At 47.8% G+C, this 13282-nt stretch overlaps 1 long non-coding RNA gene across 1 annotated transcript; it reads left to right on the forward strand.

The window, feature by feature from the left end:
• The first annotated feature begins 1100 nt into the window (after positions 1 to 1100).
• Positions 1101 to 7947, forward strand: LOC140647145 (uncharacterized). The gene is made up of 4 exons (XR_012040678.1): positions 1101 to 1748; positions 2709 to 2877; positions 4950 to 5090; positions 5603 to 7947. It is a non-coding gene; the product is annotated as an uncharacterized lncRNA (long non-coding RNA).
• Positions 7948 to 13282: the final 5335 nt, after the last annotated feature.

The following is a 13282-nucleotide window of genomic DNA, read 5'->3' on the forward strand; positions in this document are numbered from 1 at the left end:
GTGTTCTAATTTGTTAACTTCATGACTTTCTGGAAAGCCATAACAACATAATGCTGGAATTACTATACAGTTGACATCTCCAGTACTGGTTGTGTGGAATGCTGGTTTTTTTTTCCAGTTTAACTAGATAAACTGTCTTACTCATTTACTGCTTAGGTTTTGGAACCAACTAAAATGGACTATAACTGGCAGATGCATAATGTATTATGATATTTCTTATCACTTGAATAAAATATGATACTTCAAGCTAATAAAATTTAATCTTGCTTCCATGTACTAGTTGACCGAGTTTGTAAAAGCTAAGAATACCCACAATACCTTAAAACTTGGCACTGTAAAACATAGTAGTTAAGTAGCTGTGAAATAGTTCGTGTGAGCCCTTATGAGACAGCACCTTTGCAAGGTTAACAGCTGACTTGATGCATTGACTTAATTTTCCAGGAAAGACTAGTTCCCAAAGGCTTGTCTCTATTACAGAAAGTAAAATGAAGGCTTCAGATGGAGTGGTGGTTAGGAGAGGTATTTAAAGGGAAAGCAGAGGAAAACCAACTTGCCCTAGTGGTGACCTGATTCTAACCCTTAAACCCCTTTAAATAAAGGAGAGCCACTGTACTCGGTGTTCTCTGCTGAATGTCAGCTTAAGTGCAGCAGAATGGGGAAGAGAAAACTCCCATCTGGCCTGCCATAGTCTTCTGGGAGGCAGAATTGAAAGGTTGAAGTCCTCTGTGAACACCTAGTAGAGAAAATTTTTTTCTGCAGAGTAAGAAAGACATTAAAACATAGTCAAAACCTCAGCACAGCTCTTGGCCCACAAAAGTAGCTACTCTGTTCTGCATCACTCCTCCTGTAAAGCCTGCTTCCTGTAAGCTTTCACTCGGATATAACTGTTGTGGAATGAGTAAACAGGAACTGGAGTTGTTTAGTAAGTATGAATTGCATTCAGCGTTCTTTCAGGGTAGTGGTAGTAGTTTCATGTACACTCTCACAAGCCTTGGGAACTGCTCTGTAAGAAAAACTTACTGTTTATCCTATAGATAACTTATTGTTATCCCTATCTGATGGGGACGAAAAAAAATTGCTTTCCTCATCCGTATCGATTCTTCGCTTTGCTCCAGTGTGTGACTAACCAGATGCTGTGCAGGCACTGGAGTGAGGGGGCAGCAGGAGCCGGCTTTTGTCATCCCGTTGTCTGCAGCACCGGGTGAGGAGATCCGCAGCCAGGATGCTAAAGAGGGAGGGAGGTAGTGCCTGGGGTGTGCCGAAACCCTCTACAGCTCCAACACACAGGCGTCCTGCAACCTGGAGGTAGGGGCCAAGGTGTGATTGCCGTTTACATCTTTGAACCTCCCAGGGAGAAGTGCTGAAGCAGCAGAAAAGCACCTAATTTTTCAAACAAGGTGTGGCAATGCTGCTGCTACCCTGCTTTTCTCTAGTAAGTATTCACAGAGGACTTCAACCTCTCGCTCCCACCTCCTGGCAGGCCAGAGGGGAGTTTCTCTTCCCCATTACACTGCACTTGGGCTGATGTTCAACAAAGCATACAAATCCATTAGGCTGGGATACGTGGCTGTCCAGCTTGGCGCTTTAGGTGCTCACCTGAGAGAAAAGTCCTGCAGCTGGTCCTGCGTTTGTTCTGGTGATTCTTCCATGCAAAAGGGCCAGAAGCAACCCTGAGGAGAGTGCCTGGACCCAAGCCTCAGCCACTGCTTGCTGCAAAGCAGAACAGAGTCACCCGGGTCTACAGTGTGGTGAGTAGGATAGCCTCATTAAGAAGTGAAAGAGTGAACCCAGTCTCTTTCATGCTGTGGAGGTTACAGGCACCAAGTTTTCTACTACCTGTCAACATCCAGAATGACAAAAAAAAAGCAGAAATGAGCTTGAATGGGACATGCTTTCTGTGATAGGGACAGCTCTGGGCATGTGCAATAGCTAATTTTGAACATAATAGACACGAGTGTCTACAGCCTTTCAGGATAAGAATGGGATAAGGTGCTGATGTCCTGCCTGTTGCAGACTTCTGAAGTCTTCTGGATCCAGACACTGAAAAGTCAGAAATGCTTAGTGTCATTTCTTGCAGCTGAAGCAGTGTGGGAGCACTGGACAGTGGCATCTGGCAGCACGTGGGCAGGGAGAGCCAGCTCTGCCGGGGGATGGTGGGGACTGTGATGGCTCTGGGCAGAGACACATGGCACAGGGGGTCTGAAATGCATTTTTACTGCTGGAGGTTACCTGAATTGTGATAATCTTTCAGATGTTGGTTCTCCCTCTGCCGGCAGCTACCTGGCTTGTTGCTTTCTCTCGCCTTTGATTGCTTCACTGAGTAGATGAAAGAAGTGACTAGCAAGCACTGACAGTGCAGCAAAGGAGTTATTCCTGGCTCTTTTGTGTTTGGGGTTACTCAGAGCAGAGCGAAGCACGTGGCAGAGCTTTCAACCCTGGGAATAAATAGAAAAATAAATAAAAATAAATAAAAATGAAACCTAGTTGCCAAGGGTATAGGAAGTTTGCAGGAAACCTCCAAAGCCTGCTCTCTGTGTGAGTGTGAGAGTACCCTCATGGTGGAAAGGAGAGCGGATGGTGACTGTGTAAACTTCTCAGTGTTTGATCTAGGCACACCAGGCTTATGCTCATTTATAAGCACCAAAAGCTGCTTAGTGCTGAGCCAGCAGCTGACCTCAGAACTGTATTTCACATCCTAATAACTGCAGCTGGCAGCTGTACCGAGCCGGGCAGCCCTCAACGGCAGCTGGGCACTTGTCCTACCCTCCGACGAGCACCGTGAAGCTGTTCCCATGAGCTGAGCAGCAGCACTCCAAGACTGAATTGCCTCGCTTGCTGAGTGACTGGTGCCCATGGCAGTCACCAGGTCCTTGTACGGTGAGTAACAGAGGTTACTACTACAGGCAACACTGCTTTTTTTGTAAATGTTGATTTCTAACAAGACCTTCTGACACTGGGTCTGTTCCAGGTAACCCAGGAAGAACTGATTTTGCCTAAGTGCTTTTGCTGCATTGTGAAATCTCTCACATGGTTACTATCTCCAAATGTGTAAGCTGTACTCACAGTAAATAAGATTAATCGTCCAGACAATTAAGGGTCCTCATATTTAGTTTATTTTGCTTCATGTAGCCAGAAGCTTGCTTTCCTTTCCTTTTTTTTCTTTTAATAATCCTGCAAAATATGGAAAGTGTTAGCAGAGACTCCATATTCCAAGCCCCCGGGAACACGTAACTAATGCATTTCTTCTGCCATCCAGTTTGTCTGCTTTAGTATACAGCAAATACACTTTTCCCTCCCTCCTCTTCCTTCCTTCCTTCCTTCCTCTCCTTTCTCTTTCTTTTCTCTTTTCTCTCTTTTCTCTTTTCTCTTTTCTCTTTTCTTTTTTCTCTTTTTCTCTTTTCTTTTCCCCTTCCCTTCCCTTCCCTTCCCTTCCCTTCCCTTCCCTTCCCTTCCCTTCCCTTCCCTTCCCTTCCCTTCCCTTCCCTTCCCTTCCCTTCCCTTCCCTTCCCCTTCCCCTTCCCCTTCCCCTTCCCCTTCCCCTTTTTTCCCTTTCCCTTTTTTCCCTTTCCCTTTTTTATCTTTTCCTTCCTTCTGTCTCTCTCTCTGTAATATTTCAGTACAGAGCATACTTTTTGCCTCACAAAGAGTGCTCATAGTCCTGGCCCAACCAAAGGCTCGTGCCTTCTCTCTTCCCCTCCTTGTGACAGCTCTTTTCAGCTATTACATCTGCAAATGACCCTGGTGCTTTCACTGCTGGCTTACTGTGCTCAGTGGGAACACCTGTATTTTTTTAAATGCATGGAAGAAAAAGCTAAGGGAAAGAGCTGCAAGACTGCTCTGAGGTCCTGAAAGCTTGGTTTAAATGTGAGGTTTAAAGAACTCGGGACTCTTTGGATGAAGCCTGATGGCAGTATAGTGGAAAGCTGTCCCACAGCAGTGATAGTAGGTTGGTGGCATCGCTGTGCCTCAGGCTGCGGGGTGCTACCCATGGCACCAAGCTGCCCCACAGACTGGCAGGCGTCTGGGTGCCTCATGCAAAGCCGTGAAAGCACCCAAGGAACCAAGACCTTCAGAAAAGCGCTTATAGGAAACTGCTCATCCTAACTCCCAAAATGGGGTCTGGGCCAGATCTCACCACGCCAGGCAGGGTGCCCAGTGCTGCCTGTGATTGGAGCACTTATGGGCTCACGCTCAAAGTCCTACTTGCAGGTGCAGAATCCCACATGTAAGTGGGTTACTGGTCACTTTGGGACTGGTGTGTTCTCCCACTAGTCAATTAAAACATATCCTGTAGACTCTCAATCACCCTTAGGCACCCACGGAGCATGGAGAGACTTGTGGCTGACGTCCCTGTCACAGGGCTCTGGGTGACAGGGCAGTCACCAAGGCCCCATGCTGTGTGGAGATCACGTCCTGCTGGGGCACACCTGGCACTGGGAGGCTCCTGCTCCCAGCCGGGGCTTGCTTATGCCAGCTGGCGGAAGGGGAGGTGCCTGGGGGATATAAATTCCCACATTTCGAGGGGTTGAGTAGCTGAGTGGCTGGATAGAGAATCTCTCTGGTGCCCTAACAACAGGTAAGTATTGGCAATGTTAATTGCAAATCCTTCCACAAGGGAAGGGAAGCTTGGAAATTACTGAAAATTTTAAAGTCATTTGCATACAATAAACTGCTCAAACAGACATTTGCTTGAGTGCAGTCACGCATGCAGAATTAGGAAGTGCCAAAAATAAAATTACGTCTTCAATCTTCATTTGGTCCCTTCGTGCTGATGCATAATGTTACAGATTTCAGCTGCAAATTCATGGACCTTGTCTCATTCAGTGCACATACCTGACAGCACTTCAGGAACCACCACTCACTGCTAGAGCATTTTCAGACCTCCTGCGTGTGTGTTCCTCCACTTTATTTCTCTGTTTTAAAGAGTCTGACTTTTTAATTTCCTCTAGGGTACCTTCTGCTGTTCTTCATGGTTCTTCACAACACCCCTGCGAGAGGTGGGGTATTATCCGCCCTGTTTCATACCTGGGGCCATGGAGCACAGCAGTCAAGCTCAGAAGTGGAAGTCAACCTCAGGGGTCTGGTGCGAGGTTGGTTAGCACTGTATACTTTTAAGGCACTTCCTGATTTCAGGTCCAGGTACTTTCCCAGTCTGGATCTCAGATCAAGTTCCCACAAAGTTAAGCTCAGACGTTCATGAGTACCAATGCAAAGCATGGTTCAAGTGAAATTCCCAGCCTCAGCCAGGAAAGCTATAGCACAAATAGGAACAAAATCCATTTCCCCAGCATGGTGTAGCTCTCCCTTAACTGTGGGCCCCTCTCTCTCTACAGCATATCACATCCCTCATTCCATTTTTCCCTTCTGCAATGAGGGCAGCAATGCTCCTGCTAACAGGCCCCCTCACAACCCAGTCCAAGGTCATTCCCAGGCCCATGAACTGCCCAGAGGTAAATGCTGCTCACGGGCTTCAGCCTGCAGCAACCAAACACATTGCTTCAGGAAAGGGCAAGTCCGCAGCAGCCAAATCTCTGCACACTGGCACGTAATAGTTTCCATACAAACTCCTCAGGCTGACTTTTTCGGCCCGTTTCTTTTTCAGAGACGTATTGCAGCTGTCTCCCTGTGGTGGGTTACATGAACTGCAAGGCGAAGACAGCCTGAATGGAGCATTTCTCCTCTCTGGTGAATCCTTGACTGCAGTGTACCATCTAGGATGGTATGGCCGCAAAGGGAAGACACACAGCTTTCTCCAAGAATTGCTCTGCAGTCATTCTCTGCTACTGGCTGTGGTTCTGAAGTCCAGGAAGATGTCCCAGATTTGGTGGGCACCAAATAAAATCACGTTCAGGATGGAGAATGGTGGTGGGTTGAACCTGGCCAGCAGCCACTCACACAGCCGCTTGCTCACCCCTGTTACCCGCCCCAGCGGGAAAGGGGGAGAAAACAAGAAAAACAAAAGTGAGAAAATTTGTGGGTCGAGATAAAGACAGCTTAACAGGTGAAGAAAATGGGGGGGGACACGACCTCAAGAAAAACAAAGGCAATCACACACCACCCCCACAGGCAGATGGATGCCCAGCTGGTCTCCGAACAATGGCCACCTTGGAAGCCAAAACCCTTCTTCTTCCTTTACCTCAGTCTTTATTGCTGATGATTGAGCTGATTGAACATGATGTTTGTTATATGGTATGGAATATCCCTTTGGCCAATTCAGGTCAGCTGTCCCAACTGTGTCCCCTCCCAACGTCTTTCCCACCCCCAGCATACTCATGGAGAGGGCAGAGTGGGAAACAAAGAGAAAGCCTTGATGCTGTGCAACCACTGTTCAGCAACAGCCAAAATATCAGTGTGTCACCAACGCTGCTTTAGCCACAAATCCAAAACACAGCACCACAGGGGCTGCTATGAAGAAAGTTAACTCCATCCCAGCCAGACCCAGTACGAGAACGTAGCATGAATTCAGATGGGTGCGTGTGCCTCTGTACCTGGCAGCTGGGTGAAGGCAACATATGAACAGCCATACTGGGTGAGACCAGCAATCCACTCAGTCTCCTACGGTGCTTGCTGAGGAGAAGGGCATAAGAAGCAGGGCTCCAGTCCCTGGAATAGCCTTCATTTTCCAGCAAACAGAAATTCAGGGACTTTTTGAGCCAGTGGCTTTATCTAGATCATCGATGAACTTGTCTGATCTGATTTGAATCCTTTGATATTTTTGGCTTCTATTAGCCTGTATTTCATCATTTGACAGTGTACCAGGGAAAACCACTTTCTTTTGATTATTTTATCCTCATTGTCTGATCATTTTGTTGACTTTCCAGTAGTTCTTGTGTTATGAAACAGTAAATAATCATTCTGCATTCAACCCCTCCATGCCACTCCTCATTTGACAGACTTCTCTAGTAGCTCCCCTCCAGTGACTCCGCATGTTTCTAACATTTATACTGTCTTCTCATCTAGAAGCCATCCTGTAGCCCTAAGAATTCTTATCACTCTTCTCCTCATTTTAGTTCTGCCATAATCTACGTAAAACAAAGTGACTAGGTGTATTGGGTTTGTATGGCAAGGTTTTGGTAGCGGGGGCAGGCTACAGGGGTGGCTTCTATGAGAAACTGCTAGAAGCTTCCCCTATGTCCAATAGAGCCAATGCCAGCCGGCTCCAAGACAGACCTGCCGCTGGCCAAGGCCGAGCTCATCAGTCATGGTGGTAACACCTCTGGGATAACATATTTAAGAAGAGGAAAAAACAAAAAAACAAAAAACAAAAAAAACCCACCTGTGCAACACCAGCAGCAGTGAGAAGAGAGGAGTGAGAATATGTGAGAGAAACAACTCTGCAGACACCAAGGTCAGGGGAGAAGGAGGGGGAGGAGGTGCTCCAGGTGCCAGAGCAGCGATTCCCCTGCAGCCCCTGGTGAAGACCATGGTGAGGCAGGCTGTCTCTCTGCAGCCCATGGAGGCCCATGGTGGAGCAGATATCCACCTGCAGCCCATGTAGGATCCCACGCCGGAGCAGGTAGATGTGCCTGAAGGAGGCTGTGACCCTGTGGGAACCCTGTGCTGGAGCAGGCTCCTGGCAGGACCTGTGGACCCATGGAGAGAGGAGCCCACGCTGGAGCAGGTTTGCTGGCAGGACTTGTGACCCCATGGGGGACCCACGCTGGAGCAGTCTGTTCCTGAAGGACTGTACCCCGTAGAAGGCACCCATGCTGGAGCAGTTCGTGAAGAACTGCAGCCCATGGGAAGGACTCATGTTGGAGAAGCTCGTGGAGGACTGTCTCCTGTGGGAGGGACCCCACGCTGGAGCAGGGGAAGAGTGTGAGGAGTCCTCCCCCTGAGGAGGAAGGAGCGGCAGAGACAAGGTGTGATGAACTGACCGCAACCCCCATTCCCTGTCCCCCTGCGCTGCTGACGGGGAGGAGGTGGAGAACTTGGGAGTGAAGTTGAGCCCGGGAAGAAGGGAGGGGTGAGGGGAAGGTGTTTTAAGATTTAGTTTTTATTTCTCATTACCCTACTCTGATTTTATTGGTAATAAATTAATTTTCCCCAAGTGGAGTCTGTTTTGCCCATGATGGTAATTGGTGACCGATCTCCCTGTCCTTACCTCGACCCATGAGCTTTTCGTTATATTTTCTCTCCCCTGTCCTGCTGAGGAGGGGAGTGATAGGCTTTGGCGGGCACCTGGTGTCCAGACAGGGCCAACCCACCACACTAAGACAACCAGCAGTCTTGAAGACATGTGCATTGGAGCAACACAGAGTGACATAATGGGAACTCCTGTTTTGTACTCAGTTACCTTCAAAGTAAGTAAAAATATCCTATCTACTTTTTTGATCACTGCTCAGTACTGGGCTGACATTTTCAGAAAGTTATCCACAGTGACTCAAAGATCTATTTCCTAAGGACTAATAGCTACGAGTTATTTTTTCCTCCTACTTCGCCGTCATTGACATTAAATTTTCATCCACTGTTTGATTGCCCAGTCATCCAGGACTGTGATATCCTCCTGCAACTTTCAGCTCAGCATTAATACTGACTGCCCTTAATCATTTTGTACCAACTGAAAACTTTTGTCAATCTACGAGTCATTCTTTGCTAGCTCACTGAGAAATATATTGAATGGTAAAGTCCAGTGTGCAAATACTTGTGGGAGCCCAGCGACAGCTTCCTTCTTCAGTGAAGGCCCTCCATTATTTCTGTCATTTCCTACTTTCTAGCTTAAAATAGGGAGAACCTTCCTTTTGTATTGCTTAGGAATCTGCACTGATCATTTTGCAAAAGCTTCTGACAAAATCTTCCATCTGCATCACCCTCAGCTACAAAGCTTGTAAAATCCTATAGATATTTCCACCAGATTCATGAAGCATGACTTCCTCAGGAAAAAAATGCTTGTGGAATCCTACCCAGCACAGCTGCTTTTACAGTTCCTCCTGATTTTGCCAGGTAAAAATGTTAGATTTATTGCTCGATAGATTTCAGCATCACCCCGGAGCATTTTTTAGTCTGAAGTTATACTGGCCATTGACTATTTCTCTGACACCAGATGCATTGCAACTAGCAAATGAGCAATTTCATGCTGAGTTACCCCAGACCCATTTGATGGTTGCCATCCTGCCTTCTTCTTACCTGTCAATGTATTGATTTGTTTCAAAACCTCTTCAGTTTGAGACTGTTCTTCATCTGTCACAGAGGCTCCTTCACCTTGTTCTTAATGAGCTGTATTCATTAAAGTTTTTCCCTTTCCAAAGAAAGCCTTATCTTTGCTGGGTAATACTTCTACCTCTTGACTGTCTCACTTGGAGCTGCACTGAATTTCTGGCAGACATGGTTTGGATGTGTTTGAAAGTGTTTTTTATTAGCAGCTTGTCTCTCGAACTGGTATTTGATACATCTCACTGGAGATCTATTTTTCATTTGCCAGAATTTCCTGGTTTTCTCATTCGGACATGATTCCTGTCAAGTTCTAGTAGTTCCCTTCACTGTCCTTTTTAACTGGACTGGTTTTTTGTGTTTTTTTTTCTTTTTCTTTCCAAGAGGCTTTTCAGCAAGATAGTAGGCACTTCTCAGTTTAATATGGTATCTCAAAAAGTCTCTTCGTGGCTTACGAGCATTTTCAAGCTTTTAGCTTCTACTTTTTTTTTTTTTAAATTGGTGCTCGCATTTGAAGAAAGCTCCATTTTGAAGTTCAGCTTGATTGAAATGGACTTCCAGGTCATTTTTCCTTCCTGGCTCGATTTTGAATTTCAGTACATGCAACTGTTACATCCTCTTCACCGCTAACCTCTCCACTTTCCACACAGGCTGTAAATTGCTTGTCTCTCTCTCTGTCCTTTGCAAGATATGTTCTTAGCATTTCTCTCCTTTAACCCATAAGTATCTAGCCACCTTTTCCTTTAGGTAGTGCAGCTCCTATGTACCTAATTGAACTTGGAGCAATTGCTTTGAACTTCATGGCATCTATTTCAGGTGTGAAAAAAGAGCTTTCAGATGAAAGCCTGTGAATTTTTTTCTCCCAACTTTATTAGATAGACTAAGAAAACACAGGGCCTCTATCCACAAACCTTGACTTACACTGTCATCAAATGAACGGGCACTGCAGGTGGTCCCCACACAGGCTGGCAGGGCAGGACCTCACCACCCAGGGCTCATCCCACCTCCCCCAGCAAGGCAGCAGGGCAGGCTGTGCGGGAGGATGGCTGGGGCAGCCCCAGCCCGGGGCATCAGGCATCTCCATGGAGGATGAGGTGCCTGATGTAGAGGGTGTCTGCTCTGACCTGCTTGATCAGGAAGAACAAGTAGATGAGGCCTTCTACAGACAGCTAGAAGTAGCCTCATGTTCCCTGGCCCTGGTCCTCACAACAGACTTTAACCACACTGATATCTGCTGGAGGGAGAACACAGCGGGGCATCAGCATCCTTGGCGGTTTCTGGAGAGCACTGATGACAACTCCCCAACCCAAGCAATACAGGAACCAGCAAGGAGAGGTGCTGTGTTGGCCTCACACTTACAAACAAGGAAAGGCTCATTGGGGATGTGAAAGTCAAAGGCTGCCTTGGCTGCAGTGACCAAGAGATGGTGGAGTTCAGGATCCTGAGAGGAGGGAGCAGGGCAAAAAGCAAGATCACAACCCTGGATTTTAGGACAGCGGACTTTGGCCTCTTCAGGGATCCGCTTGAAAGAGTCCCATGGGATAGGACACTAAAGGGAAGAGGGGTCCAAGAGAGCTGGTTGATATTCAATGATCACCTCCTCTATGCTCAAGAACAGGCCACTCCAAAGAATAGGAAGTCAAGCAAAAATGCCAGGAGGCCTGTGTAGATTAACAAGAAGTTCCTGGCAAAACTCAGACATAAAAATGATGTATACAGAAAGTGGAGTCAGGGTAAGGTAACCTGTGAGAAATACAGAGACACCACCTGAGCACCCAGACATGGTTAGGAAAGCCAAAGCCACCCTGAGTTGAGCCTGGCAAGGGATGTCAAGAGCAACAAGGAAGGCTTCCATAAAAACATAAGGGGCAAAAGAAGACTGGGGAAAAGGTGGGCCTGCTGCTGAATGGGGCAGGGGTCCTGGTGACCCAGGACATGGACAAGGCTGAGGTATTGAATGTCTTCTTCACCTCGGTCTTTGCTAGCAAGCAAAGCAAGCTTCGGGAATCCCCAGAGACTAGGGGGAAAGGTTGGAGCAAGGAAGATGTACCCTTGGTGGAAGAGGATCAGGTCAGAGATGAATACTTAAGCAAACTGGACAAACATCAGAGAATACTTAAGCAAACTGGACATACACAAGGCCCTGGGCTCTGGTGGGATGCATCCATGAGTGCTGAGGGAGACAGCTGATGTCATTGTGAGGCCACTCTCAATTATTCTTGAATGATCACGGTGACTGGGATAGGTGCCTGAAGACTGAAGGAAAGCAAATGTCACTCCTGTCTTCAAGAAAAGCAAGAAGGAGGACCCAGCGAACTACATGCTGTGTCTGACACCAGTTTCCCTCACTGGGCCTGATCTTGACCCCCACCTTGGGGATGGTGTCTTGGCCTGGCCTCAGCCCGGCCCCAGCACAGAATCACAGAGTGACTGAGGTTGGCAGGGACCTCTGGAGGTCATATGATCCAACCCCCCTGCTCAAGCAGGGCCACCTAGAGCCAGTTGCCCCGAACCATGTCCAGATGGCTTTTGAATATCTCCAAGGATCAAGAACTCCACAACCTCCCTGGACAACCTGTGCCAGTGCTCAGTCACCCTCCCAGTGAAAAAGTGTTTCCTGATGTTCAGAGGGAACCTCCTGTGTTTCTGTTTGTGTCTATTGCCTCTGGTCCTGTCACTGGGCACCACTAAGAGCCTGGCTCTGTCTTCTTTGCACTTTTCAGGTATTTATATACATTGATAAGACCCCTTGAGCCTTCTCTTCTCCAGGCTGAGCAGTCCCAGCTCTCTCAGCCTTTTCTCATATGTGAGATGCTCCAGATCCTTAATCACCTTCATGGCCCTTTGCTGGACTTTCTCCAGTACATCCAGGTCTTTCTTGTGCTGGGGAGTCCGGAACTGGACACAGAACTCCAGGTGTGGCCTCACCAGTGCTGAGCAGCGGGGAAGGATTGCCAGAAGAGCTGCCTGCAGTCCATGCAGTGTTACACCAGCGGTGCTGGGGCCACGGAGGGCAGCACCCACTGGGGATGGGAGGGAGGTGTATGGGCATAATGTGAAGGGGCCTTATATTAATGTCTCACTGTAGGACCGCAAATATTTTGTTTGGGATTTGTTAAAGCCACCATTCCTTGTTACCTTTGTTGTGTTTATGTTCTCTTTTTTTTTTTGTCCTAGCTTTTTTGTTTTTCAAATGAGCAAATATACACATATTGTTGAAGTTGTGTGCTGTTGTTCTTGCTTCTCACTCAATTTCTGGGGCCCTTGGCACTTCCTTCAACCCCTCAACTTCCCTTTTCTCCCCCACAGCAGCCTAAAGTTCTGTGTAAAGGCAAGCAGACCCCTTTCTTGCAGAAGGGCCCAACACTGAAGTTTGTGGGGATACTGCAGAAGGTCCTGCAGAAGGTCCTGCCCTGTTCTTCGCTCCTGAGACAAGAGCTCCCCTGAGGCTTCAGACGAGCAGAGGAGGCACCAGAAGAGCAGAGCCTCCCTCCTGCTGTCCCATGGCTGCCTGGCACTCAGCTCATCAAGGGCACGTGGGAACTGGCTTCATGTGAGTAAAGACTGAGACCCTCCTTTACACCTTCACTGGTCGTACTTCCAACGCCAGGAGACGACTGGCTATAATGCAGATGTGTATCCTGATGCCACACATGACTGCATCATACTAAGCCAGTGTAACCTAGCCAGAGTCCGTAGATGGCCTCCCTGTTTGACAAGCCCCTGAAGGATTGGGCAGAGATTGCTCTGCTGACTGTGTAGTCACAAGCCCTGCATACACCATATGAAGATCCCATTTGTAGTCCCCTCACAGGTGGGTCTCTGCAGGAGGGTGCATTGCTTTGGAGGGACCAGTGAGGTGGACCATAGGGAGATGGTGAGTTTGGAGCCTAGGCTGGCACAGCTTAGCTCCCAAAGCTGCTGCCCTCCCAGGCGGTGCGAGTGAGGTGTGTTGTGCTCAGCAGAGCCCAGAGGCAGTATGTGGTAACTCAGTCTGCATCACTTCACCCAGGAACTGCAGGGCTCTCCTTAGCTCCTCCAAAAACATCGCAGACAGAACAGTAGTCAAGGGTAACATGGTAGCTTCAGAATATGCACTAAATGCAGTGTAAAATGAGCACATAAGGCTTCA

The sequence above is a fragment of the Ciconia boyciana genome, chromosome 2 (assembly GCF_034638445.1).
Source record: "Ciconia boyciana chromosome 2, ASM3463844v1, whole genome shotgun sequence".
Classification (NCBI taxonomy): domain Eukaryota; kingdom Metazoa; phylum Chordata; class Aves; order Ciconiiformes; family Ciconiidae; genus Ciconia; species Ciconia boyciana.